We start from the raw sequence: 14,443 nt of genomic DNA on the forward strand, positions 1-14,443 counted from the left end.
AGGCCCCCGGGGGTGACGCCGTCAGTGGTGCCACTACCCGCCTTCAGGACCCAGAATCCCTGCCGGAGGCCTCTTTGTCTTCCAGGAATCCAGGCCTTCTTGCCCTTGGAAGTGGCTTAGTTCACTACCTCAGGGGCAGCTGACTTGGGTCGACGGTTCCTGGCGTCACTGGCTGGCCGAGCAGGGGGAGGCCCAGGATCCAGGGCTGCGCCTTTCTTGCACAGATGGGGAGACTGAGGCCCGGAGGGCTCCACAGCCCCGGGGCGAGTGCGCTTTCCTGGCCAGGGCTGTTCGGAGGCACATTTCCCTGGCCTCGCTCAGTGGGGGACGTGGATCTGGGGTGGTCGTCCTCTCCTCCTGGCCTCTCTCCTCATCTCTGCAGTAGTCAGGCTGACCCTATCCCTGCGCACCTCCCTGCTGTGCGGGCCAGGGACCTCCCGGGCCCGCCCACCCCTGCTGCCCAAGCCCTACTCCCTGGCCTCTCCTTCGGGCCCCATCCGCCTGGGGGAGGAGGTGCCCTTTGAATAAGTCGTCTGGAGGCGTTGCTTTAATGGGGTCCTGGGCTAATGGGGAAGTGTCCTCTTTTGAAATATTCAGACTCCCTGGAAGGGGTGCCTTAGTGCCAGGCAAGGCCTGGGACAGGGGCTGGCACCCCGGCATCCCTTTGTCAGACCCCGCTTTCTGAGCAGGGGACCAAGAGAAGAGAAGAGCTGCCTTTTGGGGGCTGACAGGAAGTGAGGCTGAGGCCCCTGGGACTCGCAGTGTGTCCCTCAGGTCTTTGTTGTTGAGGTCTTTGTTGTGGGTGCCCTAGTCCTCGGCCGTGTTCCTGCCCCCCAAGGCCCACCTCCTCTCTCTCTGTCTCTCCTGGGCCCGGCTGGAGATGATGGGGTGGGAGTGATGTCAGAGTTTCTCAGGCCCACCCCTCCTGTTTGGAGCCAGTTGGGGCGGACCCACGTAACAGCACTCTCTGTGTGCCAGCCTCTGTGTGAGGCCCTTGGGCATTCGGTACCATCACCAGTCCATTTTACAAATGAGAAAACCGAGGCCCAGAGAGGTTAATTAACGTGCCTCAGGTCACACAGCTCCTCTGATGTGGAGCTGGGGTTCTCGCCTGTTTGGTCTCAGAGCCTGTGCTCACAACCACTAGGCTGCCCGGCCAGAGGCTGGGCCCTCTCCCACCCTGGCATTTCTTTGCCTCGTGTGGCTTCTTTGGCACACGTGTCTTCCCTCCCCGCAACATGGGCTCCCAAGGGACCCTGCGTCCATCTTGTTTGCTTCAGCACTCCACCTGGTACCTGGCACGGGCAGGAGCCCAGTGGGCACCTGTTGGATGGCAGCGCGGGAGCCTTAGGCTGGGGCCTGTTTTCCTGTGGTAGAAACAACACAGCAAGGTTGGCCCCCTTCCATGTGCGAAGTTCCTGGATTTGTAAGGAGTTTTTTAGCCACGAGGTCATTTCACTGCCAGAACAGGCCGGGGAGTGGGGGAGTGTTTTCGTCCCCATCGCTCAGGTGAGAAATCGAGGCCTGAGCGGCAGGTGACGTGCCAAAGCTGAAGCAGATGGGACTAGGGACCCCAGGGTTGGGGGCCAGACCCTGCAGTTCAGGGCGGGCTGTATTTGACTCAGTTCGTGAATTTGGGGTTTGAGTGCCCGCTATGTGCCAGGCACTGTTGGGTCCTGAAAGCAGGGAGGCGCGTGGCCAGACATCGGCCTTGGTAGAGGCGTCACGTGATCGGGCAGCGACAGGCCAGGGGCCCTGTTCTGTGGTGGGAAGTGCAGGCACTGAGTCAAGGCTGGGCAGCCCTCCTGGAGGAGGTGGCAGCTCAGCCTGGCTCTCAAGGGCCGGTAGGAGTTTGCCAGGCAGAGGGGGTTTGGGGGTGGGGAGGTAGGCAGTGCTTTTAGACTGTCTGAGCCTGGAGACAAAAGGGTGGGGCTTGTTTGGGGAACCGAAATAAGTCAAATCACACAGCCGAGAAGAAGGTCTCAGGAAGCCCTGGAGGAGTTGGTTGGCTGGCGGTGAGCAGGACGGGGCTCGTTGTCTTTGGGGTCGCGGACAGGCGTGGGGAGCCCTGGTGGAAAATCCCAGGGGAGGCTTGGGTTTGGGGGGCATGTGGCTGCCGGAGACTGGCCTCCATCACGGCGACTTCCTGTGCCCGGCGGAGCCTGGAAGGAAGGGGAGCCCAAGCACAGCCGTGGGGAGGGGCTCCCGAGCCCCTGTGTTTGTGGCTCCGGAAGCCGGGCTTCTAGGGGTGCCGGGGAGGTCAGCTGGGGCTGCTTCCCCCGCAGAAGGGCTCTTCCGGGCTCTGGGCTGGGCTTTACCAGGCAGCCCTCCCGCCCTGTCCCCCATGTGCCCCTTTGACCTCGCACAGTCCCCAGGAAGCCTTGGGGAAGGGGGGTCTTAGCATCTTGGGTTAGGGCCGGGCACTCTTGGTGGCTGGTGTGGCGGGAGTCCGAGGGAGGACCTCTTGGGGAGGCACTGGCTTTGGGAGCCAGACTAGGGAGACAGTGATGCCTCACGGGTGCTGGGGAGGCCACGGCCCCAACAGGGCCGGCTGAGCTCTGCGTGGAGGTGCCTCTCCACGTGCCTTTCCCGCTGCCCTCTCTGTGGCTAGCTTCTCTGGTAGTCTCAGTGAGAAGGGGCCTCGCACACCCTGGGGGCCTTCCCTGCCCCTGGGGGAATCAGGCCCACAGAGGGCGAGAGACGGAGCGGGGCTGGACCTTAGGTCTCTGTCCCCCGCGCTGCTTTGCTTATGGCAGGTGGGGAGACTGAGGCAGGGGGCGCTTCGCAGCCCTGCGCGGGAGAGGCAGGAAGTACGACAGGAGGGTCTTTCCTGGTTGGTATTCAGTGCCTTTTCCCACTTTCTCTTCCCCAGGGCAGATTGCTTCCCCAGCTGAAAACTGCCCTAGGGCAGGGCCTCCTCCAGTCTTCCCCGAATGCTACCCTGAAGGCCAAGGTCAGGGCTGGTCCCTGTGCGCCCACGCAGCCCAGCAGCCCAGCCCAGGGGAAGGTGGAGGCGGGGGAGTCGGGGCCCAGCTTGAGGGAGCTCCCAGGCTCTCAGAAAAGGGGCAGATCGTGGCCTCTGTGGGCCACAGTTGCCCAAGGAGTCTTCTTGGGGGAGGATCCCTGAGCCAAGTCTTGGAGATGCCAAAGTCAGCATTTCCCCAAGAGGATCCCTTAGAGATTTAATGCAAAAAGGGCCTCGTGAGCCAAAAAGACTGGGAAATGCTTAGCTGTGTTCATTAATTCAGCAGCTTGCTTTCCTGCAGGACTTCTCAGAACCTTGAATTTGCTAATGTGCACAGGGTATCTTTAGAGAAGGAGGAAGAGAATGCGAAGCCCAGCACTGCCTGTGACCAGAAACTGGCGTGCGTGTGGCTTTTCACGGCCCTGCTGTTGGGCAGGGCACACCTCAGGAAATGCAGACGCAGGGTTAGGAAGGAGTCTGGGCCTTGGAGTGGGCAGCTCTGAGTTTGAATCCCAGCCAGGAGGCTTTGGACGAGGAGCTTAGGATCCCAGAGTTGGTTCCCCTGGCTGGAAACAGAGGGAGAGCACCCTAACCCGCCCTGGGGGTCTGGATGCAAGGACCTTGCCTCTTCCCTTCAGGTGCTTGGAGGCTGATGGCAGGGGCGCCTCCCGTCGGGTTTCCTGCCCTCTGTCTCCCAGTTGGGTTCAGGGTGTGCAGAACGTGTCTGGAGGGCCGGGCGTTGTGTTTCCTCTCCTCTCCTCTCCACAACCCTAGAGGCCTTGGGGTGAGGACCCCGTGCTGCCTGGAAGCTCTCTCTGGCTCAGGCCCACCTTCCCGCTTTCCTTGACCCAGTGGACAGCTGCTCCCTTGAGGTCCAGCTAGGCTCTGCGTGGGTGTGTGAGCCCACGCGATGCTGATGCTGCTTGTACCCCAGAAAGCAGTCCCAAGGTGCTGACACTGCTGTATCCACCCCAGAGGCGAGGCCACTTCCAGAGCAGGGAGGGGGCCGGGGTGCCTTGACCTCTTTGGTGCTGAGGCTCAGGACAGAGTGGGCTGAAGGGGAAGGGGCAGGTTCTGGGCCCACCCACAGCCCTTGAGGCCCTTTCTGCCAACTTGGTAGTACTTGTCGTCTTGACCTGGTGTGTTGTGCCAGGTGCAGCCCCCTCCCCGCCCCCCGCCACCGTGCTCTGCTTGCATCACCTCCACTGAATCCCCTCAAAGCCCTGGGTGGTCTGAACGTTATTCTCCCTTTCTTTCAAATGAGGCAAGTGCGGCTCAAGGAGGATAAGTAACTTTTTCAGGGTCATGCGTCTTAGACCTGACGGACCTGGGGCTCGTTTTCCTTTTCTTCTTCTTTCGTTTATAGGCTCTATTTATTTTTTGTGTATTCACATACATATTTTATAAGTTTTTAAAAAAAGATTATTTATTTATTTTTGGCTGCGGTGGGTCTTTGTTGCTGTGCGCGGGCTTTCTCTAGTTGTGGCGAGCGGGGGCTACTTGAGGTGCGTGGGCGTCCCATTGCGGTGGCTTCTCTTGTTGCAGAGCACGGGCTCTAGGCACGCGGGCTCTAGAGCGCAGGCTCAGTAGTTGTGGCTCACAGGCTTAGTTGCTCTGCGGCATGTGGGATCTTCCCGGACCAGGGCTCAAACTCGTGTCCCCTGCATTGGCAGTTGGATTCTTAACCACTGTGCCACCAGGGAAGTCCCCACGTACCTATTTATATATGTACACACACACACACACACACACACACACACACACACCGACAAACATGCCAGGAACACATCTTTCCATGTTAATAAACTTAGAGCGTCACTTCAGTGATCAGTCGCTTTATATTGCCCTTTGGGTTTTTCTGTTAGGGTCGTTATTTTTTACTTTATGTATTTATTTAAAAAACCCTTTATTGAGGTATGAGTGACGTACAAAAAGCTGTGCATTTTTATTGTATACAACTTCATAAGTGTGGCGATAAGTATACACCCGTGAAACCATCACCACAACCCATGCCATAAACCTGTCCCTCACAGCCTAAATTTTCCTCCCCACTTTTAGTTTATCATTATTATTTTTAAGATAAGAACACATAAAATCTACCGTCTTGAAAAAAATTTTTTTAAATATATTTTTATTTAGTTTTGGTTGCATTGGGTTTTTGTTGCTGCATGCGGGCTTTCTCTAGTTGCAGCGAGCTGGGGCTACTCTTCGTTGTGGTGAGTGGGCTTTTCATCGCAGTGGCTTCTCTTGTTGCAGAGCACAGGCTCTAGGTGCACGGGCTTCAGTAGTTGTGGCACGTGGGCTTCAGTAGTTGTGGCTCGCAGGCTCAGTAGTTGTGGCGCACGGGCTTAGTTGCACTGCAGCATGTGGGATCTTCCCGGACCAGGGATTGAACCCATGTCCCCTGCGTTGGCAGGCGGATTCTCAACCACTGCGCCACCAGGGAAGTCTCTTGAAAAAATTTTAAGTATACAATACAGTGTTGTTAAAGATAGGCACTATGTATATGGTCGATCTTGTTTTTTCTACTGAAAACTTAAAAAAAAATTGCATAAGCTACATTATAACAATAGAAATAGAAACTGAAAATGAGGAGGAGTAAGATTCGTTCACTCTGACAGAGCAGCAGTTTTGGTGTTTCTGTGTCCTGGTTCAGTCCTAATCCATCCTAGGCGTGACCTTCGCCATGTGGATTTTTCACAGGATGCCCTTCCACAGTGTGGTTCAGGCTGCTGCATCTTTTTGATAGCTGCGTTGTATTCCACTGTAAGAATGTATTGTGATTTATCTTCCCCAGACTGATACACATATTGTTTTCAGTGTTTTGCAGTTACATATAGTGCTGCAATGAATAATTTTGTACATGTGTCAAATTTCACACATGTGAAAGTGTTTATAGGGTAAATTACTTGATGTAGGTTTGCTAGGTCAAAAGGTGTGTGTGTGTATTAGTGAGTCTGTTAGATATGATGAAACTGCCTGCCCCAGACGTTGTGTTGAATCACACGCCCGCCAGGGGTGAGCGTGAGTGTCTGTTTCCCCCCGGCCTAGCCAACACAGATTTATGAAATGCTCTGATCTTTGCCAATTGGGTAGGTAGAAATGGTTTTCCATAGTAGTTTTAATTTGCATTTCTCTTGTTATGGGTGAGGTCAGCTTCTTTCCAAATATTTAAGAGATTTGTATTGTCTTTCTGTGAACTTTCTGTTCATCCTCTTCTCCCATTTTTCTACTGGGTTATTGTTCTTTTTGATTTGTAGGAACTCTTTACATACTAGGGAGATTAGCTCTTTAGGGAGATAAAAATTGCAAATGTCTCCATAATCTCTTGCTCGTCTTTTGATTTTGCTTTTGATAGTTTTTACTATGTAGAAAAAGAATTTTTAATTGTAATCGAATTTATCAGTCTTTTCATTGTGGCTTTTAGGTTTTGTGTCAGGTTAGAAAGGACTTACTCACTACAGCATTATATGAGAATTCTTTCATGGTTTCTTGCTCTTTGGAAATCATCCTGGTATAAATTATGCCTCCAGCTTTCTCTCCCTCCTCTGGGCTCTGCTGACTTTTTAAATAGGCAACTTAGCAGTGCAGAAGTTAAGACTTAAACCTAAATCTTTCTTGCTCTTTCCAGGACAGTGGCTACTCTGGGTTAAATCTTCTGTCACCAGCAGAACCACTGTCTGGGTGGGCCATGGGAAGCCCAGTGTTCTGCCATCTTGGGCAGAAGTAGCACCACATGAGGTCCCTGAAGGCCAGCTAGACTTCCCCTTTCTGTTCTTTGTTATCGAGGGGAAAGGGATCAGGAATGAAACATGGGCATGAAAGTTTTCATTCTAAAGGGGGAGCCTAGTGAAGATAGTGCTTAAAGGAATGAATAACTAATGGTGGAATTTCAGGCAAGAGTTGGGGGAAGATATAGCTGTTCTTTCCAATATGGGAACCTGGTTGTTTAGTTGGTCAGTTAGTAAACATTGTTGCCTGAACACCTCCTGTGTGCAGAGCCATTTGCAGACACCTGGGGGAAGGGGGCACCAAGGTCTCTGCCTTCTGAAAACTTGTGCCTGGAGCTGAGTTTCCTCTTGACACATAGAAGGTGTTAGTGCACATCTGCTGAAGGAGTGAATGCGTGACTCTCTGTCAAGATGCGTGAATGAATAGATGAACTCTTCTAGGCAATTACTAACCATCATTAGAATTGGCACAGGAGATGGCAAACTGGATTTATTATCCTTGGCGGCTGGAGCCTTGAGGGGGAGGGGTGACAAGGTATTTGTGTTTTAGAGGAGAGATTGACTAGGGTAATGCCTAATCCAGAGAAAGAGTGGAAGGGAGGATTTCAGGAGCAAAGAACAATTCCCTACCCCACCCCTGGAATGAGCCCTCTGGGGCCAGATGGCAACACGCAGGCTTTTCAGCTTTTCCTCAGTTCTCTTTGTTTTATGATTTAACCTCCGTTCCTAGCCCAGCCCAGAGCTGGGCCTCACAGGTTTGACATAACCATCTCCTTTGGCAGAGGGAAAACCGAGGCCCGGATCAGGTAGGGGTCACAGAACACGTTAGTGGCAGAGCTGGGACTGGAACACAGGTCTCTAGACCCCAAGACTGAGTGACAGCTTGTGGTCCCTAGAGGCTGGGGTAGAGTCAGCCTGGGAGTTCTTGGGGAGCAGGGCTGCCTGGGGGCACATGCTACTGGGGGCTTCGGCTTCTGCTCCTGCCTGGTGGCTTTGCAGACTGTCGCCAGGAGGTGGGGAGATAAAGTGGAGGGTTGTTAGGGCTCTGCCCCCTGTGCACCTCTGTCTCTCCTGTTTGGACCTCATGGTTGGGCTTCCTCAGCTCTAGGAATTGAGCCTTCCTTCTGGGTGCATTTGCTATTTTGTCCTCACAAACTTGGCCTGTTGGCCGTGGGGACCTGTGCCTCGCTCTCCCCCGAACTTGGGTATCAGCACCTCAGTTTACTGATGAGAAAACTGAGGCCCACTCCTATGGCCAAGGGTAGCAGAGCTGGCATTTGAACCCAGGCCTCCTCCCTCCAGGTACAGCTCACCTGCGGAAAGGTGTGATGCAGCAGGTACTTCCGGTTCTGGGGGAGACTGTTTTGTCTGTTTTCATCATCTTCTGCCCTAATGCCCGCCGCCCAGCCCCCTCAGCAAAGCCGCCCTGCCTGCTCTCTGCACCTTTCTGCCTGACTCAGGACTCGAGTTGGTTGGCTCATCCATCTGTCATCCCACAAGCCTCTGCCGGGGCCTCGCTGCAGGACACAGACGTAAATCCCACCACAATTTGGTGAGGCAGGTGCGGGGATGTTTGATAGACGTCTCGGAAGGCCTCCCGAGGGGCGCAGATGTCCAGGAGAGAATGGTATGGGGAGGGAGGTTAGGCCTCGGCACGACTAAGGCTTGGGGAGGCCCTTAGTCCCATGAGGTTTTCTGGGTGCCCCTAGGTGCCAGGCCGGGGCTGGTGGCTCTCCTTCACAGAGCTCTGGGTCTCCTGAGGGAGGTGGCATTAACATGAGTCCCTCAGCAAACAGAATGTCTGCCAGTGACCCAGCCCACCAGGCACTGGGCTGGCCTAGGGGGCAAGGCAGTGCTGGTGGGTTCCTGGCTGCAGCAGTGCGGTCACCTGGGCACGGCGTGGGTACAGGGTCCGGCCTGAGGGGCTCGAGTGGGCCCTCTCCTCTCCTCAGGCCTGCCTGCCTGCCCCGCTTCACACCCCGAGGCCCCACTTCCCCTTTCTGGGGCCACCAGGCCCTGTACAGCTCTGGGGCCTGCCAGGGCAGGGCCAGAGGAAGCCGGGCTGGGTTCCTGCCAGTATTGCTTGGGTGAGGAAGTGGGTATCCTGTCTGTGTCTGTGAAAGCTGGGGTGGGCTAGAACTCCCCCAGGGGTGTGGTAGGGCTGGGGGTGCTGCCAGATCAGCCAGTTCCGCTGGGGAAGGATTTCCTGAGCACCCCTGAGGGCCCCGTCCTGCATTCATAATTCGAGGTCCCAGCGCCCTATCTCCAGCAGCTCCTCTAGCTGAGGAACCTGGACCCCGCCTGTCAGTATTTGGCAAGAAGACCCCAGTCCTGTCTTGTTGCAGGGAAGGGAGAAGACGTTGTGTATGGGGTAGTTCAGAGGGCTTCCTGGAGGAAGAGGCCCTCCTGGATCTTGCTGGCTTCGAGGCGGCTCCCTGGCATGGCTGCCTCATCTTGCCCCTGGAAGGCAGAGGGAGGTACCTTGATGGAGTCCACTTTGCCCCCCACCCTCTGTCTGGGGCCTTGAAGGGGGAGGGCAGAAAGGGGCTGACATTTTGAGATGTTATGGGCTCTTTGAATGTCAGCATTGGGAGGGTGACGGGCAGGACCCTGAGTGACCTGTATTCAAATCTCAGCTCTCTTTTACTCGCTTTGTGACCTCAGGCAAGTAACTGAATCTCTCTTTGCCTCAGCTCCCACATCCATAAAACAGACACAGCAGTCTCACCTCCAGGGCAGGGGTGCAGATTTAGAGAGACTACAGTGCTGGGTACACAGCAAGCAGTCAGTAGCTTTTGTGATGGTCTGTCCTGCTCAGTCACAGGCCCTGCGGCTGCGGGGAACTGAGTCCACCAGGATCGCTTGGGGGAAGAGATTGATTCCGCCGGTATCAGTTTCTACCTAAGTACATCCCTCCGCTCCCTAATTCCTCCCGCAGCCTTGAGCCCCCTGCTGCCCTGCTTAGTTTGGGACACGGTGACAGAGGTATGAGCTGGGGTGGGGATGGTGAAGGGTTCCCCTCGCTGGCTGGCGTCCCTCCAGAGGAGGTCTTAGCCAGGACTGGCTGCGTCTGCAGGGGCCCGCTCTCACCTTTGAGCTAACTTCTCCCGACTTGGACTCATCAAGGGGCCACGAGGGCTTTCTGGACACAGCAAACTGGGGCGGGAGGCCCAACATGGGCCTTGGGACTCTTGGTTGCAAGTGCCGGAAGCTCCCCTGGCTTCAGCTGGGAGGGGTATTGACTGTCCCTTGGAGGAAATATCTGGGGGTTGCCTGAGCCTCAGACAGAGCTGGATCTGGCGGCCCCAGCGGGTGTGTTCAGGGCTCTGTCTCTCATCGTTTCTCCGGGTGGGCTTCCTTCTCAGGTGGGCTGTCTACTGTGGTGGCTCAGGTGGTGCCAGCGGCTCCAGGCCGCGGGCAAAGGGAGCATCTTTTCCTCGTGGGCCAGCAAACGTCCCAAAGAGTAATCTCGCTGACATGGTTTTGGTCACATGTGCATCTTGAAACCAGTCACTGCGGCTTGGGAGAGACTGTGCTGATGAGCCAGACCTGGGTCATGTGGCCCCGGAACCAGGGCTGAGAGAGGGGGAGAGGACCGTGTCCAGCAGAAGCGGGAAACGCCCTCCCAACTGGACCCTTGGGGTCCCCCTCCTCCGTGAGATGGGACTGCTCCCCTGCCAGAGTTATTGTGAGGTGTGAGTGATGGTGAGGGAGCCCTGGGAACCCAGCCTCTCCAGGTAAAAGGGCTCGATGTCTCTGCTCTTGGTGTCTTTGGAGTTCACAGAGGACCCGCGGGGTGTGGGTGAGGGAGTGACGGGGAGGCAGGGCCTGGCTTGACCTCAGGTCGGACTTACAGTCCGAGCAGCGCCCAGTGCTGGAGAAGACTGGCCCGAGAGGGGATGAGCTTCCCATCGCCGAGGCCTGCGAGCTGAGCTTGCGGCAACACTTGCTGGAGACCTGGCAGAGGGGTTCATCCAGGGCCTCATGGGGCCCTCCCAGTTATCAGCTGAGTTGGCAGCTGGCAGAAGAACTGGAGATTGGACAGAGGGGCCTTGAAACCTGCCCTGACAGAGGGGCCTCTGGGTCTCCTCCTGGAGAGGAGCTGGCCTGTGCAGGTGCCTCTCGGTGCTGGGTTGTCTGCAGGAGGGAGAAGTGCGGCCCTTCCTCCCAGCCCTGCCTCGTTCTGCCGGAGCTGGACGGGGTCCCTGGGGGGCCTAGTCTCCGTGCCCAGTACTGCCCGTTGTCTGCCTCCTCTCCCGCCTGCCGTTGCCCAGGAAGTGGCCTAATTAGATCCCCAAGAGGAGTGTTTACCAGGCCTGAATTCCCAAGACTCTCGGAATCTTCCAACTAATCCCTCTCTCTCCATGCCTGGCTCAGCCCGGCTTTGTGTGCCTGGAAGGGCAGGTTGGCATCTGGGGTGAAAGGCTCCATGGTGGGTGTGGGTGTGTGTGTGTGTGTGTGTGTGTGTGTGTGTGTGTGTGTGCGCGCACGCGCGTGCACACACATGCACACTTGTGCATGTCCTGGCCACCCACAGCTCTGCTCTGGGGGCTTTGCCTGGGGGATGGAGCAGCTCTGGGGAGTTGCCTTGGCTCCTTGGAGTTTGGGGTTTCTCAGCCTGGCAGTCCCGGTGCACTGGTGTTTGCACCAGGCCGGAGAGACAGGCAGTGTTGTGTATACTTCTGACAACTGGTTCAGTCACTGGGACCTGCTGCTTCTGGAAGGAGCTCCATGGGGAAGCCTTTCTCATTTCAGTAAGACAGTGAGGCTGGGCCAAGGAGCCCTGGTTTGGTTTGGAAGCTGGCAGACTCAGGTTTGAATCCCAGCCCTTCTACCAACCAGCTCCAGCTGTGTAATCTTAGGCAAGGCACGCTCCCTCTCTGGGTTCAGTTTTGCATCTGGGAAATGGCTGTAACACCTTGGCCTTAGCAGGTTATGAAGGCGAGAGTGGAGGTGGATGTGCAGGCACCTGGCGTGACAGCATGACAGCTGTTTTACACGTGCCCTGGAGTGGGGGCTTCTCAGGGCAGGGACCTTACCTTGTTTCGTGACCCCTTTAGCACAGGGCTGGGCATATATGGCTAGTACTCAAAAAATGCCTCTTGTGGAACAAAGACTGGTGAGTATAGCTTTAGAGGTGGCAAACTAGTGGGCTGCGCTATGCAAATTTTATAAATTTTTAAAATTGAAGTAATGTTGATTTACAGTGCTGTGCAGATCTCTGCTGTGCAGCAAAGTGAGTCGGTTACACATATATTTATGTTCTTTTCCATTAGGTTTATCCCAGGAGATTGGATATAGTTCCCTGTGCTATACGGTAGGACCTTGTTGTTTATCCCTTCTAAATGTAATAGTTTGCATCTACCAAGCCCAAACTCCAGTGCATCCCTCTCCCTCCCCTCTCCCCCGGCAGCTACAAGTCTGATCTCTGTGTCTATGAGTCTGTTTCTGTTTTGTAGATACGTTCATTTGTGCCATGTTTTAGATTCCACATATAAGTGATATCATTTGGTATTTGTCTTTGTCTTTCTGACTTACTTCACTTAGCATGGTAATCTCTAGTTGCATCCATGTGGCTGCAGGTGACATTATTTCATCCTTTTTTATGGCTGAGTAGTATTCCATTGTACATATGCACCACATCTTCTTCATCCATCCATCCGTCGATGGGCATTCAGGTGTTTCCACGTTTTGGCTGTTGGCACCAAGCACATTTTAGAAATCAGCTGGCAACAGTTGGAAATCAGTATTTCACGTAGAAATCAGATTTGTAGCTTTTGTCCAAACACTTTGCACACTTTGGCGGTCCTGGCCCAACCCCCTCAGGGTTGCCTGGGTTAAACAGGTAGTTGCCAAGGCTTGTAGACACCTGCCTGGGCCCAGAAGGAGCAGAGGGGCCAGGACTCCAGGCAGACAGCCCCTTCCTCCCCCACCAAATATGTGGTTTTTCCATTTTGTTCCTGGGGTTTGAGGAACAGGAGCTCCCAGGTGGAATAGTGCCGCAGGTGACTCTCGATCCAAGGTGGCCCCAGGTTACTCAAGGCAGTTGGCACTCACTGGGGGACTTCACTCAGACTCTGGGATTCTGGGTGCCCTGCTATTTTGCCTTTGGGGGCTGTGGACCAACTTTCCTTCACAGCTTCCACCAGTGGCCATTTGCACCCTTTGTGACTGCCCTGAGCCTTCCCATGTCCACCTCCCTGCCCCCTGCCCTGTCCTGGTTCCTATTGCTGATGCAGGCCTGGAGGATGTTGGGGGCCTGGACTCCTGGTCCAGGGCTGCTCCCTTGACACAAGCTTCCTGCTGGGAATATGTCAGCCACCCCAAGCCCCAGTCGCTGCATCTAGGGATTGCACATTTTTTTGGTAACTTTCTCTCCCTGGAGACTGGGAGCCCTAGGGGGAGAGAGAGCTAGCCTGACACACAGGAGATATAATGGGCTTGGTGTGCCCTAGGCATGGTTAACGAGCTGTTTGGGAATAAACAAATGGGCAAATAAATGAATGGTGCTGGGGAAAGAGGGAGCCCCTCTGGGCTAAGCATTGCAAGCCTGGGGTCCGCTCTCAACTTTGTCATAAAGGGTCCACCGTGTTCTTCTCTGAGGTTCAGTTTCCTTATCTATGAAGCGAAGCTTGCAAGGTTCTTAAATTCTTGTCAGTGGGCCCTTTTAGAAAAATTCAGTCTTACGTGGAAGCTTAACATAACATGAATGCAAGGGGTATGCTCTGAGTGAAGCTGGCGTTAGTGTCTGAGACACAAGACTCACTGAGAAGTTCCAGTAATCGAGTGAGTGAGGTCTTTGCACAAGAACCATTGGAACAGAAGAAAGCCTGCGAACAGGCTTCACATGCGTGGCCACCTGACTTAGGACAGAGGTGCGTCCACTAAAACTCTTGAAGGAAGGATGGCGGTTCCACGAAAGGCTGGTGGGGTAATTAGATATCCATTCAGAAAAAAGAAGCTTGGTCCCTGCCTCACACCATACACAGGACTTCCTTGACATGGATCGGAGACCTACATGTGAAAGTAAACTGTTCAAACTTCTAGAGCAGTGCCTTCCAGTAGAAGTTTCTGGATAATGGAAGGGCTCTATCTCTGTGCTGCCCAGTGTAATAAACGCTCGCTGTGTGTGGCTGTTGAGCGCTTGAAATGTGACTGCTGTGGCTGAGGGGCTGACTTTTTTTTTTTTAATTTTCAAAATGTTTTAAATGTAATCATCAAGCTATTATTATACTCAAAAAAATTAAGTGTCATTTATTAACTTAATCCCACCTTCAGTTCACATTTAGATTTCACCAGTCGTTTCAACATTTTTTTTGTAGTTGCAGCTTTTAAAAATCAAAATCCAGGTAAAGTCCATTATATCGCATTGGGTTCGTAAGCCTTTTAGATTTATTTTATTCTGTAACACCCCCACTCTCTCTCATGGTACTGACTGGTTAATAGTGGGTTATTTGTCCTGTAGGCCAGTAGTTTGCAAAGTGTGGACCAGCAGCTTCAGCAGCTTCTGGGAACATGTGAGAAATGCACGTTTCTTCTCAGGCCCCTTCCAGTCCTACTGACACTGGGGACGCAGCCCCGTGATTTGTGTTTTAACAAGCCCTCCAGGATCTCTCCTGGGTACCACTGTTGTTGACTAGCCCACGTCGTAGATTTGGCCGCCTCCTGCCACCATTTGTCTTCTCCACGTAGCCTCTATATGGGACTGAACTTTTAATTTCACTTTTAATAAACTTAAATTAAATTT

The 14,443-nt window shown here is 54.2% G+C and overlaps 1 protein-coding gene across 8 annotated transcripts in view; it reads left to right on the forward strand.

Moving 5' to 3' along the window:
- ADCY7 (adenylate cyclase 7) overlaps positions 1-14,443 on the forward strand; it is a 59,999-nt gene that overhangs the window by 17,231 nt on the left and 28,325 nt on the right. For 4 of the 8 annotated variants that reach the window (XM_060289026.1, XM_060289032.1, XM_060289033.1 and 1 more), the window contains exon 2: positions 11,973-12,013. The exons of 1 other annotated variant lie outside the window; for it this stretch is intronic. The gene's annotated coding sequence lies outside the window, so the exon portion shown is untranslated. Of the gene's footprint in view, positions 1-1,941; positions 2,016-11,049; positions 11,101-11,972; positions 12,014-14,443 lie in introns of those variants that run through there. 3 more of the 8 variants (XM_060289027.1, XM_060289029.1, XM_060289030.1) reach the window with 3 other exon arrangements.

This window comes from Globicephala melas, chromosome 19, assembly GCF_963455315.2.
Source record: "Globicephala melas chromosome 19, mGloMel1.2, whole genome shotgun sequence".
Classification (NCBI taxonomy): domain Eukaryota; kingdom Metazoa; phylum Chordata; class Mammalia; order Artiodactyla; family Delphinidae; genus Globicephala; species Globicephala melas.